The sequence below is a fragment of the Phasianus colchicus genome, unplaced genomic scaffold, assembly GCF_987193195.1.
Source record: "Phasianus colchicus unplaced genomic scaffold, bPhaCol1.hap1.1 HAP1_SCAFFOLD_45, whole genome shotgun sequence".
Taxonomy (NCBI): Eukaryota; Metazoa; Chordata; class Aves; order Galliformes; family Phasianidae; genus Phasianus; species Phasianus colchicus.
In genome coordinates, this window is record NW_028325225.1 from 1,237,565 (window position 1) to 1,256,201 (window position 18,637).

At 45.6% G+C, this 18,637-nt stretch overlaps 2 long non-coding RNA genes across 4 annotated transcripts; both read left to right on the forward strand.

Annotated features, from left to right (window-relative positions):
• Positions 1–2,215: 2,215 nt before the first annotated feature.
• Positions 2,216–8,253, forward strand: LOC149912020 (uncharacterized). 3 transcript variants are annotated; one of them, XR_016462497.1, is made up of 6 exons: positions 2,216–2,301; positions 4,808–4,971; positions 5,066–5,278; positions 5,379–6,306; positions 7,099–7,244; positions 7,749–8,253. It is a non-coding gene; the product is annotated as an uncharacterized LOC149912020 (long non-coding RNA). The 3 variants fall into 3 exon arrangements; XR_016462496.1 differs by having other exon boundaries at positions 4,808–5,278; positions 5,379–5,471; positions 6,009–6,306; positions 7,749–8,229; XR_016462495.1 differs by having other exon boundaries at positions 4,808–5,278; positions 7,749–8,250.
• A 457-nt stretch (positions 8,254–8,710) lies between these two features.
• On the forward strand, positions 8,711–16,883 carry LOC149912021 (uncharacterized). Its single transcript, XR_016462507.1, has 3 exons — positions 8,711–8,961; positions 11,977–13,488; positions 16,314–16,883. It is a non-coding gene; the product is annotated as an uncharacterized LOC149912021 (long non-coding RNA).
• The last annotated feature ends 1,754 nt before the right edge of the window (positions 16,884–18,637 follow it).

Below are 18,637 nucleotides of genomic sequence, written 5' to 3' on the forward strand. Positions count from 1 at the left end.
AAGCAGTGACGGAGCACCTGGTGAGGGGTGTAGCCCTGCAAGCACAGGTGGAAGCAATGCACCTAGAGAACCAGATGAGGCTGAGCCTGGCTCCAGCCCCTCCCTCTCCTCATTTAAGGGCTGGCAGCCCCAAAGGCAGGGTTTCTTCCTGGAGACTGCCTCCTGTGGATTGTTGGGTGAGCTCTGGTTCTTGGAAAGAGGTAAGTGATCCTTTCTTTTTTGCAGGGTTTTGGCTTCTGCCTTTCTGTGGGGATCCTAAGTTGGTTTAGAGTAGCTATGTCCGCTATGCCTCTCCTTATGATGCCTTCCAATTGTTCTCTGAGGGGAGTGAAGGGGTTATCTGCTTTTCTCTGAATTGGTAATGAAGAGACTGACGTTCATTCCTCTCTTTTACTCTTATCTCATGTCTGGAATGCTTCAATCAGCCCCAAGGTAATGCTGGTTGGCTGACTGAGCATTGCAACTCTGGAAACGCCTGGAGCTAATGTGCTTTTCTGTAAAGAGATTCTGCATTCTCCAGGTTTCCTTTGCAACTCTTTTCAAGCCCAGTACCTTCTTGTGAAGTCTCCGTTCCTCTTTCATGACTCTCATTGCACAATCATCGACCTGGGACTCCAAACTACCACACTGTCCCAACCTATTTTATGACACGTTCCCTCTGTGTCCTACTTGTGTCTTTGTGTTCTCCCTGTGTCCTCTGCCCCTGTCCCCTCTGTGTCTCCTCTGCCACGGATTAATTCCGCCCATGCTGAGTATTGTTTAAGGGCGCGTATTTAAATTATGCTCCGTGTCTCTTTGGATCCCGTTCTGTTTTGCAGCTCGATGGGGTTTAAGGGTTTCTGGGGCTCCTCTAGTTAGTGGTTTAAGCACTGTGAAATCTGTGGAGCAGATAATGGAACGCCATGAATCCCTTGTTCATGCATCGCTTGTATGCAGGTGGGTTTGGTGATGGCTGTGGGACGCTCACTTAGAGATGGAATGGGGGTCACAAGGGGCTCGCCTTGCTCCCTGGGGTTTATTCTTCCAGCCCAATAAGCTGGTGATAGAGTGAGGTGCGTGTATCAGGCTGGGACCTGAGCTTAAGAAAACCCCCAGCCCCAGTGGCCGTTTTCTTCATCCTCGCTTAGTGTAATGCAGTCTCCACTACTTGAGCATACTGAACACGAATATTCTGTTCCTGTTTTGTCTGGTTCTCTCCTAGACCTCCCTTACAGATTTGTCAGTAGTAACAGATGTCAGGGCACAGTTCTCAGAGCACGTTGTGGCCGACCACCCCAGGGTCCTAGGGTTCTTTCTGTTTTTATGGCAGATCTGGCTTCGTCTTTCTAGGAAACAAAGGATTGTCTTCTACTGGACCACTTTGTCTGGATCACCCCAGATATCTCCATCCCAATTGTCAGGGGATGCTGTTAGTTTCCTAGTCTGTATGATACCCAACCTCCCCACCCCTCTTCCTTCCATCCCCTGGCCCCCATTCAATAGCTAGCTCTGCAGCTGTGGGACCCACCAGTGTGATGAAGCAGTACCTCTGGTGTGCTGAATACTGGGACTGGCACAGAGAGGCTCTATGGCTGATGTGAATCTTCCCGACTGGACTACTTGGTGAGTTTCCCCGGAGCTGTTGAGCACACAGGCTTCCCCACCTACCCTGGTTGCTCACCATGCCATCGATGTCCTTTGTGGACATGGCTTCAGGTATCATACCAGAGACTCCTTAGAGTCGGAAGCGACCATTTATGATGATCTAGTCCGACTCACCCACAATGAACAGGGACATTCACAGCTAGATCAGGTTGCCCTGCGTGTCACCTTGGAAGGGACAGGGCATCCACCGCATCTCTGGGCAACCTGGTCCACTGCGCAGAGTCACAGAATGTCCCGGGTCGGAAGGGACCTCGAGGATCGTGGATCTCCAACCCCCCCCCCCCGCCACATGCAGGACCACCAACCTCCCCATTTCATACTAGACCGGGCTGCCCAGGGCCCCATCCAACCTGGCCTTGAACACCTCCAGGGACGGACGGGGCATCCACAGCCTCTCTGGGCAGCTGTTCCAGCACCTCACCGCTCTCTCTGTGGAGAACTTCCCCCTGCCATCCAACCTAAATCTTCCCTCCCCCAGCTTAAAACGTTTCCCCTTGTCCCTTGCTATGAAGGATATTTTCCTTATATCTAACCTAAATTTTCCCTCCTTCTTTCCTTTAGCTCCCCTTTGGGTATCGAAAGGCTGTTACCAGGTCACCTCGGAGCCTTCACTTCTCCGGGCTGAACAGCCCCAGCTCTCTCAGCCTGTCCTCACAGGTGAGGTGTTTGATCCTTTGGTTCTTTTTTTTTTTTTTTCCTTGTGGCCGTCCTCTGCATGTGCTCCAACGGGTCCATGTCTCTTCTGCACTGAGGGCTCTTCATATGGACGCAGTACTCCAGGTGAGGCCTCTTCAGCACAGAGCAGAGGGGCAGGATCACCTCTTTTCACCTGCTGACCGCACATCTTTTGGTGCAGCCCAGGATGTGGCTGGTTTTCCGGGCTGGGAGGGCACTTTGCTGGCTCGTGTACAGCTTGCCATCCACCAGCTCTTTTGGGACGGGCCTAGGCTCAGCCCTTTCATCCCCCAGCATGTATTGGTAGTGGGGGGTTCTCTTGTCCCAGGTACAAGACACTGCGCCTGGATTTGTTGAAGCTGATGAGGTTTGTCTGTGCCCGCTTCTCAAGCCTGTCTAGGTCCCCCTGGCTGGCATCCTGTCCCTCTGGCGTGTCGCTGCTCCCCACAGCTTGGTGTTGTCAGCAGGGTTTCTGAGGGTGCGCTCGATCCCGCTGGTGATGTCACTGACGAAGATATCGAAAAATCTCAGCCCCGGCACGGACCCCTTTGAGATGCCATTCATCACCGATCGCCATCCGGACACGGAGCCATCGGCTCCTGCACTCCCTCCTGCACCCGGGTCTTTGTCCATTGAACAGTCCACCCATTGAATCCGTGTCCTTCCAATTTGGAAAAAAGGATGTTGCGGGGTATTGTGTCAAAGGCCTTACTGAAGTCCTGGTAGATGATATCAGTGGCTCTTCGCTTGTCTATTGATGTCTAGGGACACCATCACAGACAGCCAATGGATTAGTCAAGCAGGATTTACCCTTGGTCCTCTGGATGCTCCAACAGGTCCATGTCTTTTCTGCACTAAGGACTCTACATCTGGACACGATCCCTAGATATGGGATTATGTAGAATATGGTCTCAGATAAGGGAAACCACTTTACTTCAAGTCCTACAGGAGCTAATGAGAACTTTAGAAATCAAGTGGGAGTTCCATACTTGCTGGCACCCTCCTTCTTCAGGGAAAGTAGAATGAATCAATCAGATGCTGACAAAGCACTTGTCAAAATGCATTTTAGAGACCAAATGACCATGGACAAAGCGTTTACCTTTAGCCCTTCTCAGAATACGAACCGCTCCCAGAAAAGACTTAGGAGTATCACCGTATAACATGCTGTTTGGGTTGCCGTACTTGAGAGGGAGGGGTGAGATGCTCACTCTCGAGACCAAGGATAAGTTTCTTAAGAACTCTTGGAAATCTGGCCCTCGTATCTCCATGGAGAAGTACAAAACATACCGAAAAACAACAGGTTGGTAATGGACCTCATTGGAAATGTATCATAGCAACAGCATCGGGGAGATTGCAAGCCTGAGATGCTCAACCAGTGAGCGAGTGCCAGGAGAGCATTACCTGCGTTCGGTTTAGAGTATAGAACGGAATGAATTTCGCTGACTGGTGCACAGTTTCTCCCTTGCTAATGGGGCATATGAGCCCAGTATTGCAATAACAAATAAACTTTGCTGCTATCATTAAGTTTCTTGCCTAACCCGAAATTTTTGAGTATTTCTCACATGGTCTTGTTCAATATGTTTGTCAACTCCCTTGCTGTGGGGGATAGTGTCCACCCGTAGTAAGTACACTGATGAGACAAAGCGGGTGAAGTGGTTGGCACGCCAAAAGGCTGTGCTGCTAGACCTGGACAGGCTGAAGAGCTGGGTAGTATCAAACCAGATGAGCTGTAACGAAAGCAAGTGTTGAGTCTTGCACCTGGGAAGGAATATCCACAAGTATCAGTACAGGCTGGGATATGACATGCTGGAGAGGAGCTCTGCAGAGAAGAATCTGGGTGTCCTGGTGGATGACAGGTTGGCCATGAGTCAGCAGTGTGCCTTGGCAGCCAAGAAGGCCAATGGAATCCTGGGGTGCATTAAAAAGAGCAAGGGAGCTGATCCTCCCCTTTTGCTCCTCTCTGGTCAGGCCTCACCTGGAGTACTGCATCCAGTTGTGGGTTCCCTGATACAAAAATGACAGGGTTCTCCTTGAGAGAGTCGAGCAGAAGGCCACGAAGGTGATAAAGGGCCTGGAGCATCTCCCCAGTGTGGAAAGGCTGAGTGACCTGGGTCTGTTCAGCCTTGAGGAAAGAAGACTAAAAGGGGATCTGGATTAATGCTTATTATATTAAGTGTGGGAGTCAAAAGGACGTGGCCAACCACTTTTTAGAGGTCTCTGGGGACAGAAGAAGGGGATATGGCCATAAACTGGAACACAAGAAGTTCCGCACCAAAACGAAAGGAACTTCTTCACAGTAAGGATGATGGAGCACTGGAGCAGGGAGGCTGTAGATTTTCCTTCTCTGGAGATATTTCGCCTGGATGCCCACCTGTGCAGCCTGTGGTAGGGAACCCATTTTGCAGGGGGGGTTGGACTCAGTGATCTCTGGAGCTCCCTTGCAACCCCAGTTTTGTGATTCTGTGATTTTATTCATTGCTTCTTGCAGCAATGCAGCGTTTCAGAAGAGAGAAAAGCACGGCGGGCGTAAACTGGGTTTCTGTGGTTGGTAAAGCTGTGCTGAGAACTGGGCTGACTACTGCACCTGGAAATGTGTGCAAAGTCTGCAGACACAGAAGAATTACTTTTCCTTGCAGGTTGGGCTTGTCTAAGGTAGGTGATTGCTAGGTGAGCTTGTGCTTTAAAGCATCAAGTTGTATAAATAAGGAAACTTTAAAAGCAAGATTGCCAGTTCTTTTTTACCTAGGTGATTTTTTGCAAGGAGAGATTTGAAATGCTGCTTGCTAATGGAAGATGGAGAGAGGAGAATCAAGTCAAAGGCATGCTGTGCATAGCCACCACGTAGCATCTGCGCCGCTCTCCCCCTGCACAAAGGAGGAGCAGCTCAGCAAGCTTGGCCTGGGCCATGGAAGGGAGCATACAAACATCTGGACCAACCCCAACGGAGCGGGTTCTGCAGGTTGGTTGTCTTCTGCTGTTTGTCTCCCATCCTGTTGCTCAGGGGTAGATGTGTTCTTGATCAGTGCTAATAGGAAACTTTCATGACATTTTTGTTTCAGCTGTCCCAATGCTTTGATCCCTTGCTGCTGGGATGGGGCGTTTGCAGAATGACAATGTCCAGTCAGATGTTGGGGATGAGTCTACGCACCGGGGTATGTCTGGCAGGACTGAGGCTTGGGGACCAGGCCAGGTCAAATCCAGTGCACTTTGCTCTCATTCTTAGTGCTTGCTTTTCCTCAGGAGGGTGGGTGGTGAGCCTTATGAACCAGTGCCTGCAGATGGGGTTTGTGGAGAAAGAGGTCCTGCAGGCCTTGTGTGACACCCATGGAGCTATAGTGAGGCTGCATCAGTGTAAAACACCAGAAATCCCCAGAGGTGTGAAGGTGAGCTGTGGGCACCAGTAACACAGGAGGGAATGTGCATGCTTGGGTTTGGATGCTTCTGTGTGTTTTAAGTGACTGTGATACCACTGCTCAGTCAGTTTGAGTGCGTGGAACAAGTGTGACATCCTCTTTGACTGAGTCCTGTGAAAGGAGTCCTATGAATTTGAGATCTGAGTTCAAGCCTGTGGGCATCGTCCAGGAGTTGGGGAAGAGTACGAGGCAAGGAAAGTTGGGTAAGAGGATGAGGCTTCGGACCAGGAACCTCTTCCATCGGTATTAACTCTTGTTGTTCTCTTTTTGGATTAGGAATCCATGTGGGTCTTTTTATGAAGAACAGCCTCGTTGTGCAGCTTATGAATTAATTCATTCACGCCTGTTAGCTGGTTTTCTTTCCTACATGAAGCTGCAATTGAAATGGACACTTTGTGATCTGATCCCCTCTGGCATGCTCAGATCAGCCAAGTTGGCAAGGTCTGGCACAGGCTCAGAGGCGAGGCCACAGCAGCTCTTCCGTTGTGACACAGAGCAGGGACATAGAAGTGGAAGAAGGCCCCACAGCTGTACAGGGGAAATTCCACACAATCATCAACTTTCCATCTGAAAGGTAAAGAGGACTTTGTTTTCCAGCAACCATCATTATTGTTTGGGTGGGTTGTGTTGTTGTTTTTTTTTTCCCCCATTATTTCTTGCGCCAAAACATGTGGAAGCTAAATTAAAGTAACGGTGCCTGAAGTGAATTGTTGCAGTGAATCTCTGCTCCCTTTGGACTCTGAGATTCAACTAACATATTCGGTTTAGCCACACGAGGCTGCCATTCCTTCCTTGCTGGGCACGCAGTCACGAGATGTATAAAGCCATGCTGACGTCTGCCCTGGCCTGAGCTGGCTCTACCTTGAAACGTTGGGGTTTTCCAGCTGTCGGGGCCACATGCCTGAAACCAGTTCTGGTTCTCCTCTAAGCAGAGCTGTTGGTCAGACCTGCTGGCACTAGAAACTAAACTTGGCGGTGAGATGGGGCCGACGAGGTGTTGATGTCAGAGTCAGAGGTGCTTTTGAATTTCCTTTATGGCTGCAAGGTTCCTCAGAAAGCAGTTACGCCTGCTGGCTCCAGAAGAGCCATCCCGTAGATGCTGTCCTGTACAGCCGCGGAGCCTTTGCTCACGTGCTCTGCATCTTGCTTGACACAGTTTAGGGGAATTTAGCCAGCAAGACTTCAGGGCTGAGCTATAGGAGTGGAACCATCCTCAACTGCTTGAAAGAGAGCGAGTTTCTAAGCTGTGCTTCAGCAGAAACCAGGCGGTGCCAGGAACAAGCAACTGTTGGCAAGAGCTCAGTGCAGCTCTTCCCTCACCCCGCACCACGCACGACTCACACCAGTCACTGTTTTCTCTCTCCAGACAACGTCCACCCAGCAAGACGAAGGAATCACCAGCTGGCAGTTGGCGTTCCTGCTTCAGCCTGCGGAAACCATCCTCTGTGGCCAAACGCCGACTGCAGCGCAGTCCCAGGGAGCCCTCAGAGACAGAAGTCGTGGTGCTGGCAGGTAAGGGTGTGAATCCAGCTTTCAAAGCCTTGCTTTTCAGCAACATAGAATTCATGCAATACAAGTGGACTTGTACCTCCTTCTAGCATTCAAGCCCGTGCCTAACAACAACTTCGGTTAACTCCTGTCTTTCCCAAATGAGTCTCTTGTTAAGTCAAGATCTGGACCTGCACAAGGATTGCTGTCAAGACAGTGGCACTGTTGCTGGAAGCCTATTTGCTTCTTTCCGCCATCACTACCTAACCAAATGTCAACGACCGCTTTCATAATTCAGCCTGTCAGTGTCTTGGTTTTGTTTCCCTAGGGGGGACGAGGAGACCACGGGATTCTTTGCTCAGCTGACAGCGCAGACTTAATTAACAGCTATTGCTAACTCCATTCTTTGTTGTTGTTGTTTAGAGCTGGCCAGGGAGCATCTAGCATGCTGCTTAAAGCTACTTGACAGACAACACCAAGACATTGGACAGTGAAAGTTTGACACTAACCCTTGTGTATCCTTCCTAGGTGAATCGAGCCCTTGTCTACCCAGAAGAGCCAGGGCAAGCAGCGATGATGCGCTGTGTGCTTCCATCAATGGAGAGCTCTTAGGAAGCACAAACTGCTGCTGTTCAGATGACAGCCTTCCACATAACAACAGCGATGGAGAGAAGGAGCTCATCTGAGTTCATGCCCTCATTTTTCCCGGCTGTGCTGAAGATGCTGACCTGAGCCTGCCAGACACCAGCCTGGTCACCAGCCTGGACTGTGACCCAGTGCCTTTGCAGAGCAGCCCAGCCCAAGCACAGTCCGAGTGCCCCAGCAGCAGCACCTCCATGCAGGAGCAGGTCAGCATCGCTGAGGAGAAGCCGAGCCTCTTGGAGGGGGACTTAGAATCAGGCCTCCAGCCCCAGGCACCGGGCAGCAGCACTGAGAGCTCTGAGCCACTCTCTCCATGACAAGAGAGGATGAGTCCCATCTTTACCCTGGACCTCTCATGCCCTCCTGTCTTTTACATAATAATAAAAGCACGCTTGTGCTCAATCAACGCCTTGACTGCCTTCCGAGTCTTCATTCACAGAGACTGGGATGAATGCAACGAAGAGCAAGGCACCCCAGCTTGCAACGCGATGGCTGTGGGGTGCGCGCAGCAGAGCTCTGGGTTTGTTCCCGTTCTGTCTGGCTTTGGGACGTCTGCAGCGAGAGCTCAGCTACCATCTGGTATGGTAGCAAATGATCTTTAGCATCCTGGATGCTGCTCATGATAATCCCGAGCTTCCTGGCTGTGGCTTTGTGATGCTTTTCAGGGCTTTTTGATGCATTTCGAAGCCTCGGCTGCTCCCTAATGCCTCTCTCCTCCTGCCGTGTCCATTCCTGGCTCCCGACCTAGGAGCTGGCCGTGCAGACCTGTCGTCATCACGCTGCGGCAGGAGGAGCTCACCTTGAGCAGCATCTCCCTTGCCCCGCCCCCTGCCTCTGATTGGGCAGCGGCGGCGGCGCCCCGCCCCCGGGGTCTCCTTGGTCCGCGGTAGCTCCGCCGGCTGCCGTTGGCCGGGCCGCCGTGCGCGGGAGCGAGCGTTGGGAGCCGGCTGTCGGAGGCGCGGCTCTCCTCGCAGAGCGCCGCTCCTGCCGCCTGGGCCGCCCCGCAGGACAGCGCGGCGGCAGCCGGAGCTGTCCGGGCAGCACCGAGAGGGAAGCCGCGGCGCGACGGGAGCGAGTGCTGAGGACAGCTGTGCCGGAGGTGTGCGGGAGAACGGTCCCGGGACGGGGAGGGGGGCCGTGCGGGGCTCCAGGAAGCTGCAGGGAGGCGACGGGGGGGATCTAGCGAGATCTGAGGCTGTAGGCGGCTGCGAGGGAGTGTGGGGGTTCTGGGGAGCTGGATGATCGTTGTGGTCCTTTTCAGCCCCCCTGCCGTTCTGTGGTTCTGGTAAACGCTGTGGAAAGTGAAAGTGGTGTTTCTGCATTGGATATTTAAAAGGGCAATTAATCTAAAGAATGAAGCTGTAGCATGTCCTTAGAAATAGCTGATGTGAAAAGTAAGATTACCATATACGTATTAGTGACATATTTTAGAGACATAGTTACCGAATTACGTGACCAATTCTTTCTCCCAAAGCTGCAACAGACTTTAAATGTTCTAAACAATGTGGGTATAGTATTCTGACCTGGGAAACGTACTGTAAGGTTGTTCATTAGGCCAGCAGAAGTGGAGTCCATTGAACAAACTCTCAAGGAGTCGGGGCCTTTACACAAAGCAGAACTGTCCCACTCTGTGGGAACGTTAGGATGCCGTAGGCAGGCTCCAAGATACTGCCCTCTGTCCTCCTTCCAAGCTTATCTCTAAGCAAGGACAGACGGATGACCTGAACAATGACCCAGTGCAAACGGCACAAATGCTAGGGGGTAATGAAGCAGTTAAGAGGTTATGTTTATGTTGTAAAGCAGACATCAAAAACTTACGACCAGATGTTTGTTAAGAAAGCAGTTGTTAGAAGGCAATTGATCAACTAAGATATTTGTGGTTGGGTGGTAAGGATTTGTGCTTTCTTGGTATTCGTACAATTAGTGAAGTGTCGCGAAAGAGTGTGAACCTGCAGTACTCAGCCAGTGAGGAGCCGGGGAGAAAGAGATAAGGGTCGGGCAGTAGGGGATAAAAGACGTAACACTGTTTTCTCTGCGCTCTCCTGCTTGCAGGAGGCCCGCCATTGCAGTTGGGAATAAAGATAGATATAACGATCAGAGATACTGTCCTGGAAAATTATTTGGCTATTTCCAACAATGCTTATAAATATCTTAGAGAAAGCCTATTGCATACTTGTCCAAGGTACTAGACCCTGTATCTCGAGGTTGGCCTGAATGTGTCCAGGTGGTAGCAGCAAGTGCCCTATTGGTAGAAGAGAGAATGTGTGTACACTTTGGGGGTGTAAGGAGTAAATTGTTGGGACTTTGATAGTATGTGTTTGTCCCCCCCAAAGAGATTGCTCCTCATTTTGAGGCATGATCATTAACAAAAAAAAAAAAAAAAAAAAAAGCAAATTAAAAAAAAAAAAAAAAAGGAATGAGGGCAGGAATCCACTCCTTGACCTCTTAGAAAAGCACGGTGCCAAATTCTCCCCCACGGAGATGAATTGGGCACAGAATAATTGGCCCAACTTAGAGGGAGTTGTGGATCATATAGATTCCCTCCACAAGCAAACTCGTATGGTGGAGGAAAAGGGAAAATCAATCACTTGTGCAGTTTCAGGAGCTGCTCTTACTGCTGCCGTAGAGATCCACAATGAACAGCACACGGCAGAAACCCAAATTATTCAGTCCTTGCAGGAATTGGTTACAAAGACAAATCAGAAAACCTGGTGATCCTTCTCTGCCTTCCGATAGAAACTGGGCATGCATATGAAGAGACTGAAAGTGGGTATTCTGATGTTCGTATCGAGGAGGTCTCCCTATTCTGCTACAGAACTAGCCAAATAAAGGAATGTTTTTGGTTACACACCTAGGAAATCAGTATGTGTGGAAAGTGCCACTAACAGCGGGAGATGAGATCCTGTTGATTGAAAAGGAATCAGAGGGTTACTGGGGACCACCACTGGCAACCACTGTGCCCCGTGGTCCCTTACTCAAAGACCTGATTATTGGGATGATTACTCCCCAGGACAACTAGTGTTGATTGATTTGCCCCACCCTGGTCCTGTCCCTTTAACCCTCAGGGAGACTCTTAACAAATACATCTGAAAGGCTCAAGATGATCAGGAGGAAATGTACAAAATTAGCTATCTGGATTTCACCTACCTTCTAACTTTGGTTCACTTGGGACCAGGAAGTTTTATGTTTGTTTTGTTTTCTTTTCCAGTTATGCTTCCTCTAACCTTGGTTCCTTTGGAACCGGGAAGTTCTCTCTTGTTTTCCAAATGCTAATGAATGCTGATCCTATTTCTGTGCCTCACATGTTCCCTTCTCGCTCTGTTCCTTTCTCTGGGATCCCCATGGTATCATTAGTCACTGTTTTGGACAGGAATCTTCTTCAGATTAATTTTTGTAATTGCTTATGATGACCTTATCACAGTCACTGGCTGCTCATGGAGCCATGCCCATATTGGCTGTACTGGGCATATGGGACTGAATTCTAATTCTAACAGAGGCTTAACCCTTTCAACCATGGTTAAACACAGTGATTAAATGCATTCAGGAAATGAATAGGGCCAGGATAGCACTGGCCGATTGCCCCCAACTCCGGAGAGATGCAGGATAAAGAATAAAACTAGGGTGTCAGATTAACAAGTGATCTTGTGCATTGCTACACCCCTGCAGTTTTCCCTATCAGCACTGGGAACAAATCAGCAGTTATTATGTAGTGTATTATCTCAGTGGGAAAGAACTAATATAAAAAGTCCACCAGTTAATTGTAGATGCACTTGCCATAATTCAAATAATGTCTCCCTAGCTCTAAGTTGTGGAAGGTAAAAGAAATGCTTTACCCACTGAATTTTGAAAGGTGATTTGGGACAATGCATACAAATTTCAAAGAGAATTTTAATCTTGGTGACATCTAGTTAATTTTACTTGTGATCCTCTCACTAACTATGCCACAGCTTTTGTCCTAACAATATGCAATGCTTTGGTACATATCATATACCTAATAATTGTGCTGGGACTGAATCACAATGGGGTTGGGTTTTTTTTCCTGCAAAGAAGAAAGAATCCCAAATGCTTGTGGAGAAAGAAGATTCAGGGATTTCCTTTTCTTTCTCGCTAGCAGATCTTGACGCTCTCCTGTTCCTGCCTGTGGGCTGCTTGTCATGCCAGAGTCCTGCAGTCTCCAGAAGCTACCCCACATGGTACCAAAAGAGATCATGGACCTGGATTCAGGCATTCCTCATTCTCCCACTGCATGAGCTCTCATGGAGCAGCATGCTCCTCAAAAGTGGTCATGGTCATTTTGTGCAGTTACACAGTGTTTGTGTACTTATGTAGGAATGGAATGTTGTTTCTGCATTAGAACTAATAACGTGAGTATTTTATGTCGTTGTTTCTGCTCCCATCTTGTGTTGTTTGTCAGTACTAATAGCTCTTCTGTCTCTCCCAAATAGCATGGGTTTGTTCTTTTCTTTTTGGGTTCAGTATCATTTCTTGCCATTATGGAGTGTTTCTCTTCCTTTCCTTTGTTTTCCATGCTGTTAATTGACGCCTCATTGGAGCTACAATGACCCAAACACAGACTACTATGCACTGACAAAGTGAGATGCAAAAAGAAGAGGTAGGCTCCAAAACAGGCTTCGGGTGAGTGCTGTGTATGACTTGTGGTTTCTAGAATGACACCTAAGTCTTACTAACCCGTGTTGTTTAGTATCTCGTGTGGAGGTTTCTTTTCTCCTTCCAGGACTGGAGACTCCAGATGCTATTGCCCTTCCTGATCTCTTTGGGTTGCAGTGTTAGACATGCCCACATGCTTGGAAAGGGGTGATTCCTTCATCCTTATTAGAAAATCTTGTCTTGTGTTCAACAGGTGGCATTGGAGAACTGTGGCCCTCTGAGCCGTGCGAGGACGGTACTGAGGCTCTTGGTGGTTACAGCAGGAAACCAGAGCCATAGATGGGTGCCAAGATGCACTCCTTATTTTGTCCGACAAGCTATGTTGACCCCTGAGGCCACTCCCATGCTTGTAGAGGTCCTATATTCATGGCATTGGTTGTCCCTCGTGCTCACTTTGTGTTCACCAGATGTTCTTATTTTACACCATCTTCCCCACCATATACTTACAAGCAAGTGTTCCTCTTGGTCTCCATATCTCGCTCTGGCCAGGCAGATGCGGTGTGCCAACAAAACAAAGCATGCAGACCCTGAGAAGAAAAAAAAACAGGAGAGAAGCTGTCCTGGGTGAGACAGGAGAAGTGTCCCTTGAAGGGATGCTCCACTGGCACTGCCTCTCACATCCACCGCCTGCACGTTCCTTCTCTCTCTTGTCTTCTAGGGCTCACAAAGTCCAAACATACCCTGATGGAGTTCAACTCTAGCTTGACCAACACTCACCACGTCCACAGTAGCTGGCTTAGGCTCCCAATTACCAATGGGATGTCTGCGGCTTCTGTCACTCCTACCAAACACGGGTTTGTTCTTTTCTTTTTGGGTTCAATATCATTTCTTGCCATTATGCAATGTTTCTTGTTTCTCTTTTCTAGTGTTTCATGTTGTCAATCTGTGCCTCATTGGAGCTACAGCGACCCAAATGCTGACTGCTCTGCTTTGACCAAGTGAGATGCAAAAAGAAGAGGTAGGCTCCAAAACAGGCTTCCAGTGAGGGCCATGTATGACTTGGGGTTTCTAGAGTTAACTTCTTCTTTTTCAGTTCCCTTTCCAGTTCTCTTCTGTTTCTTTTTTTTTTATTTCCCCCCCTTTTTCTAATTTATTTTCATTTTCTAATTCACTTTCTAATTGTAATGCTTTCCTTTTCTCCGATTCCTTTTCCAGTTCCTTTTATTTTTTTCATTGCTGTTTCTGAATAATTTTCTAATCTGTTTTTTCCCTTTCTTTTCCTTTTTACCTTTTTCTTTTTTCTCCTTTTCATTTTCTAATTCTTTTATATCCTTTTCTACTTCCTTTTATTTTTCTTTCTAATTTATTTTAAAAGTCTTTTTCCAATTCTTTTTTGTTTTGAATTCTTTTTCTACTCCTCTAATTCTTTCTTTTGCTAATTCTGTTTCCAATTCTGTTTCCGTTTCCAATTGTTTCTTTCTCTTTTTCTTCATTATGTTCCTTTTCTTTGTCATATTCCTTTCCATATTTTTTTCTTCATCATATTACAATTCCCATTCCAATTCTCATTCAATTTCTTTTTCCTTTACCAATTATTTTTCCATTCCTTTTTCTAAATCTCTCTTTTTCTCTTTCTAAATCTGTTTTTTCTTTCCTGTTTCTAATCTATTTTGTTTTTCTATTTTTTTTCTAATTCTTTTCCTATTTCTTTTTCTAATTCTTTTCCTATTTCTTTTTCCTGTTGCAAGTCTTTTTCCTTTTTCTATTTCCTTTTTTTCTTTTTTGAATCCCAGTTCTTTTTCTAATTGTAGTTCTTGTGTTCTCTTTTTCTGGATAATTTTCCATTTTTTTTTTTCCTATTTCTTTGTCTAATTCTAATTATTTGTCTATTTTTTTTTTTTAATTTTCCTTTTTTTCATTGTTTTCCAATTCCTTTTCGTTTCCTTTTTCCACTTCTCATTCTAACTTTAATTCTTCATTTTCTTTTTATAATACTTTCTGTTTTTTCTAATACTTGTTTCATTTTCTTTTTTCCTTTTCTAATTATTTCTCTACTTCTTTTTCTAATTCTTATTCTACTCTTGTTTTTTTCTTTTTCTAATTCTTTTTCCAAGTCTTTTTTTCTTTTTTTCTATTTCGTTTTTTTTTCTAACTCCAACTCTTTTTCTAATTGTAGTTCTTTTTCTTTTCCCCATTCCAAATCTTTTCCCCAATCCACATCCTTTTCATTTTTTCCATTTCAGTTTTTTTCTTTTACATTTTCTAATTCTTTTCTGATTCTTCTTTTTAATTCATTTTCGATTTTTTTCTGTCCTTTTTCTGAATCAGTTTCTTTTCTTTTTTTGATTCTAAATCTTTTTCTACTTCTCATTGTAATTCTTGATATTTTTCTATTTTTTTCTTTATATTTTTCCTTTTTCTAATTCATTTTATTTTTCTCAATCTTTTTCTAATTATTTTTGTTTCCAGGTTTTTCTTTTTGCATTTTTAGTTTTTGCAGTTTTTTCCTTTTCCAATTATCATTCTAATTCTTTTTCTTTATCCATTGGTTTTTCTTTTTCTAATTCCTTTTCTTTTCATATTCTTTCTCTTGCTCTAGTGCTTTTGTTTCCTTTCTCTTCTTTTTCATTTTCCAATTCTTTTTTCAGTTTTGATTCCATTTCCAGTTCTGTTTCCAATTCTTCATCTATTTTGTTTTCCATTTATTTTCTCAGTTCTTTTTTGTCCAATTCCTTTTCTTTTCATTTTCTTTTCCATAGTCTTGTTTTTCTAATTCTATTTTTTCTAATTCTTTTCTTTTTTCTTATTCTTTTATTTTTCATGTTCTATTTTTATCTTTTTCTAGACTTTTTCTCACTCATTTTCTAATGTTTTTTTATTTTTTCACTCTTTTTTCATTTTCTAATTCTAGTTCTTTTTCCAATTCTTTTTCTAATATTTTTTTCTAATTTTTTCTCATTTCCCAATTCTTTTTCCAGTTTTTTGTTTTTCCAATTCTAATCCTAATTCTTCTTCATTTTTCTTTTTCTAATTATTTTTCTCTTTCGTTTTCTAATTCTAATTATTTTCTTTTTCTCTTTTTAATTCTAATAATTTTTATAATTAGAATTCATTCTCTCCCCTTTTCTTGTTTTTTTTTCTATTTCTTACTCTAATTCTTTTTCATTCTTTTACTTTTTATCTTTTTCTAATTCTTAATTGTTATCCTTTTCTAATGCTTTTTTCCCTAATTAGTTTTCTTTTCCTTTTTCTTTTTGTAATTCTAATTCCAGTTCTTTTTTTCCTAATTCCAGTTCTTTTTCCACAGCCTTTCCCAATTCTTCTTCTAGTTTATTTCCAATTCGTTTTCTATTTATTTTCCTAATTCCAATTATTTTGTCTTTTTCCTATTCCTGTTCTAATTTAATTCTTCTTTTTTCTTTTTCTAATAATTTTTCTTTTTATAATTCTAATTATTTCATTTTCTATTTCCTCTTATTATTCTTTTTCTATTTCTTTTTCTACATCTTTCTTTTACTCTTTCCTTTTCCCTTTTTTCTTTTTTTTTTCCCCTATTTTCTTTTTTTTGTTGTTTCATTTTCGTCTTTTGTGAACCTGAAGTACTCAGGCAATGAGAAACCAGGGGAGGAGAAGGTAAGAGTCAGGTAATAGGGCATGAACAATGTCCTACTGATTCAGATTTCATTATTTGTGAAGAAAATACTACCAGTCTACAAGGGACTTATCCAGTTGGGTTGCATTGCCAGAATTCCAAACCCAAATAAACCAAAGGATGCCCAATTTTGTGGGTTTTCACTTGGTGTACTTGTATTGTCTGTGCGGATTCATGGTATTTTTGTACAGGTTTGTGGGTCTTCACTGGGCTTTGCAGAAGTCCGCCCTGGTTCACTGAAGACTTTTCAGGATCACTGGTCTTCACTGAGGTTCCATGAAGTTCACGTGGTTTTGTAAAATTTTGCATGGCTTCACTTCTGTTCACACTAGTTCACATATCTTCACTTTGGTTCAGTCAAGTCTGCACAATTTTGCTGGTCTTTGCTGCCTTAAAATTTTACTTCTTTTCTTAGTCCCTGACAGTTTGCGGGTGGAATCTCAATTTCTGAGTCATCTAGTGCTGCTGCCACTTCCCCCACCTTTCCAGGGTATGTGCCTGCAATTAAAATATCTACACACGGATACAATTTCACATTCTAAGGCAGTGAAACTTTCTGTCAAAGTTCAGTGAGGTGGCTTGAACAACAGTGGGAGTCTGCTGAAGGTATATCGTATCCCCTCCTGTGTAAAAGCAGAGTTTCTTTATCCTCTTCCTGCAAGGAAACTGTAAAGAACATGTTTTTTACATTGAAAACTGCCATCCAAATAGGCTCCAAAGCCTATTTCACCTCATACTCCAGCCCCAAACCATCAGTATTTCAGACCAAACTCCAGGTTCAAGGCCTTGCTAATTCACCCCAAATTGAGCTCCCAAAACCTCATTATTTCATCCCAAGTATCAGCCCCAAATCCTTACTATTTTCCCCCAAACTCTACTCCCAAGCCCTACCTATTTCACCCCAAACATCAGCCCCCAACACCCCCTGATGTCACCCCCCAAGGATGCTCCAGAATAACTCCCCCAGCGTTATTCCTTAATATCATCCCCCTATCATCCCAACGTCACCCACCAGCATCAACCCAACAGTGTCACCCCCCAACATCACCACAGTATCAACCCTCGGTGTCACTCCAACATTGTCATACCCCAACGCTCTCACCCCAGCATCAGTCATTCATGTTAAATCCCAGTGGTACTCCAACATCACCCCCAGTGGTGTCACCCCAGTGCTACTTGCTGATGTCAACCCTATTGATATCCCAACATCACTTCACCGCAACCACAGTGTCACTTCCTCCAGTGTCGCTCTCTGAAATGTTAGATAATTCCATTAAGTGGGAAGCAGAATCTCCCTAAGCAAGTGTGCTATTACTATCTGACCCTTGAGAGATGGCAAGCCACCGAAGAGGAGAGAGAAGGAACATGCCAGCGGTAGATTCGATTGGCAGCACCAACACAGCATCCCCCACTTCAAAGTGCACTTCCGTGCTTTCTCCCGCTTTCATTCTCCCCAGGGTCTGTAGGGTTTGTTCCACTTGCATGCTGTACCCATGCGGTCAGCGTGTGATACAGAGCCCAAGTGGAACATCAACTTGCAAAACAAGTCTTTGCAAGAACAAGACCAAATACCAAGGACAGCTCTCTCCACAAAACATTTGCAGCCACAGCCACAAATATCAACTCTGTTAAAACTGCCAAAATACCTTATTCAATTCCAGGATCATTCTTCAGTCAAGGGCCTTTAGATCCCCAACAGTATCACCACCCAGCATTCACTCCCTGATGTCACTCCCTCCAGAAAAGCCCCAACATCACCCTTGTCACTAGAATGACACACCAGAATCATTCTCCAGTATCCCCAATGTCAGCCCCCAGTAATACTACAACATCACCCCAGTGTCACCCCCCTGTTGAACCCCCCCAGCAATAACCCAACCTCATCCCCCCAACATTACTCCCTAATATCACCCCACTGTCACAGCAGTGCCACCCCAGTGTCATTCCTTGTATCACCCCAACAATGTTCCCCCAGCATCACCCCCTGATGTCACCCCCAGTCATACTCATTACCTCTCAGTGTCACTCCCCAAAATAAACCCAGTGTCACCCCAACAATTTCACCCCAGTAATGTCTCCCCCAATGTCACACTTAACATCACCCCAGTGTCACCCCCACGTTCCCCCCAAAACATCACTCCTTGATGTTAAACCCTAGTAATACCCCAACATCAACCCACAACTTCATTCCCCGACATCAACCCAACATCACTTCCTCCAGTGATAACCCAACATCGCCCCCAGTGTCACCCCCTAATATCACCCCCTAATATCACCCCTGTATCACCCCAATTTCACTCCAGTGTCACCCCCCAGCTTCACTTCCTGATGTCAATCCCAGCCACACCCCACCAGGACTCCCCAGTGTCATTTCCAAACATCACCGCAGCGTCACTCCCTGTTGAAACCCCCTTAAGATAGGGATAGCCCAATATCCTTCCTAGTAACATCACCCCAACAATATCATTCCTTGATGTTACCCCAAGCGATAGCCCAACATCACCACCCAATGTCT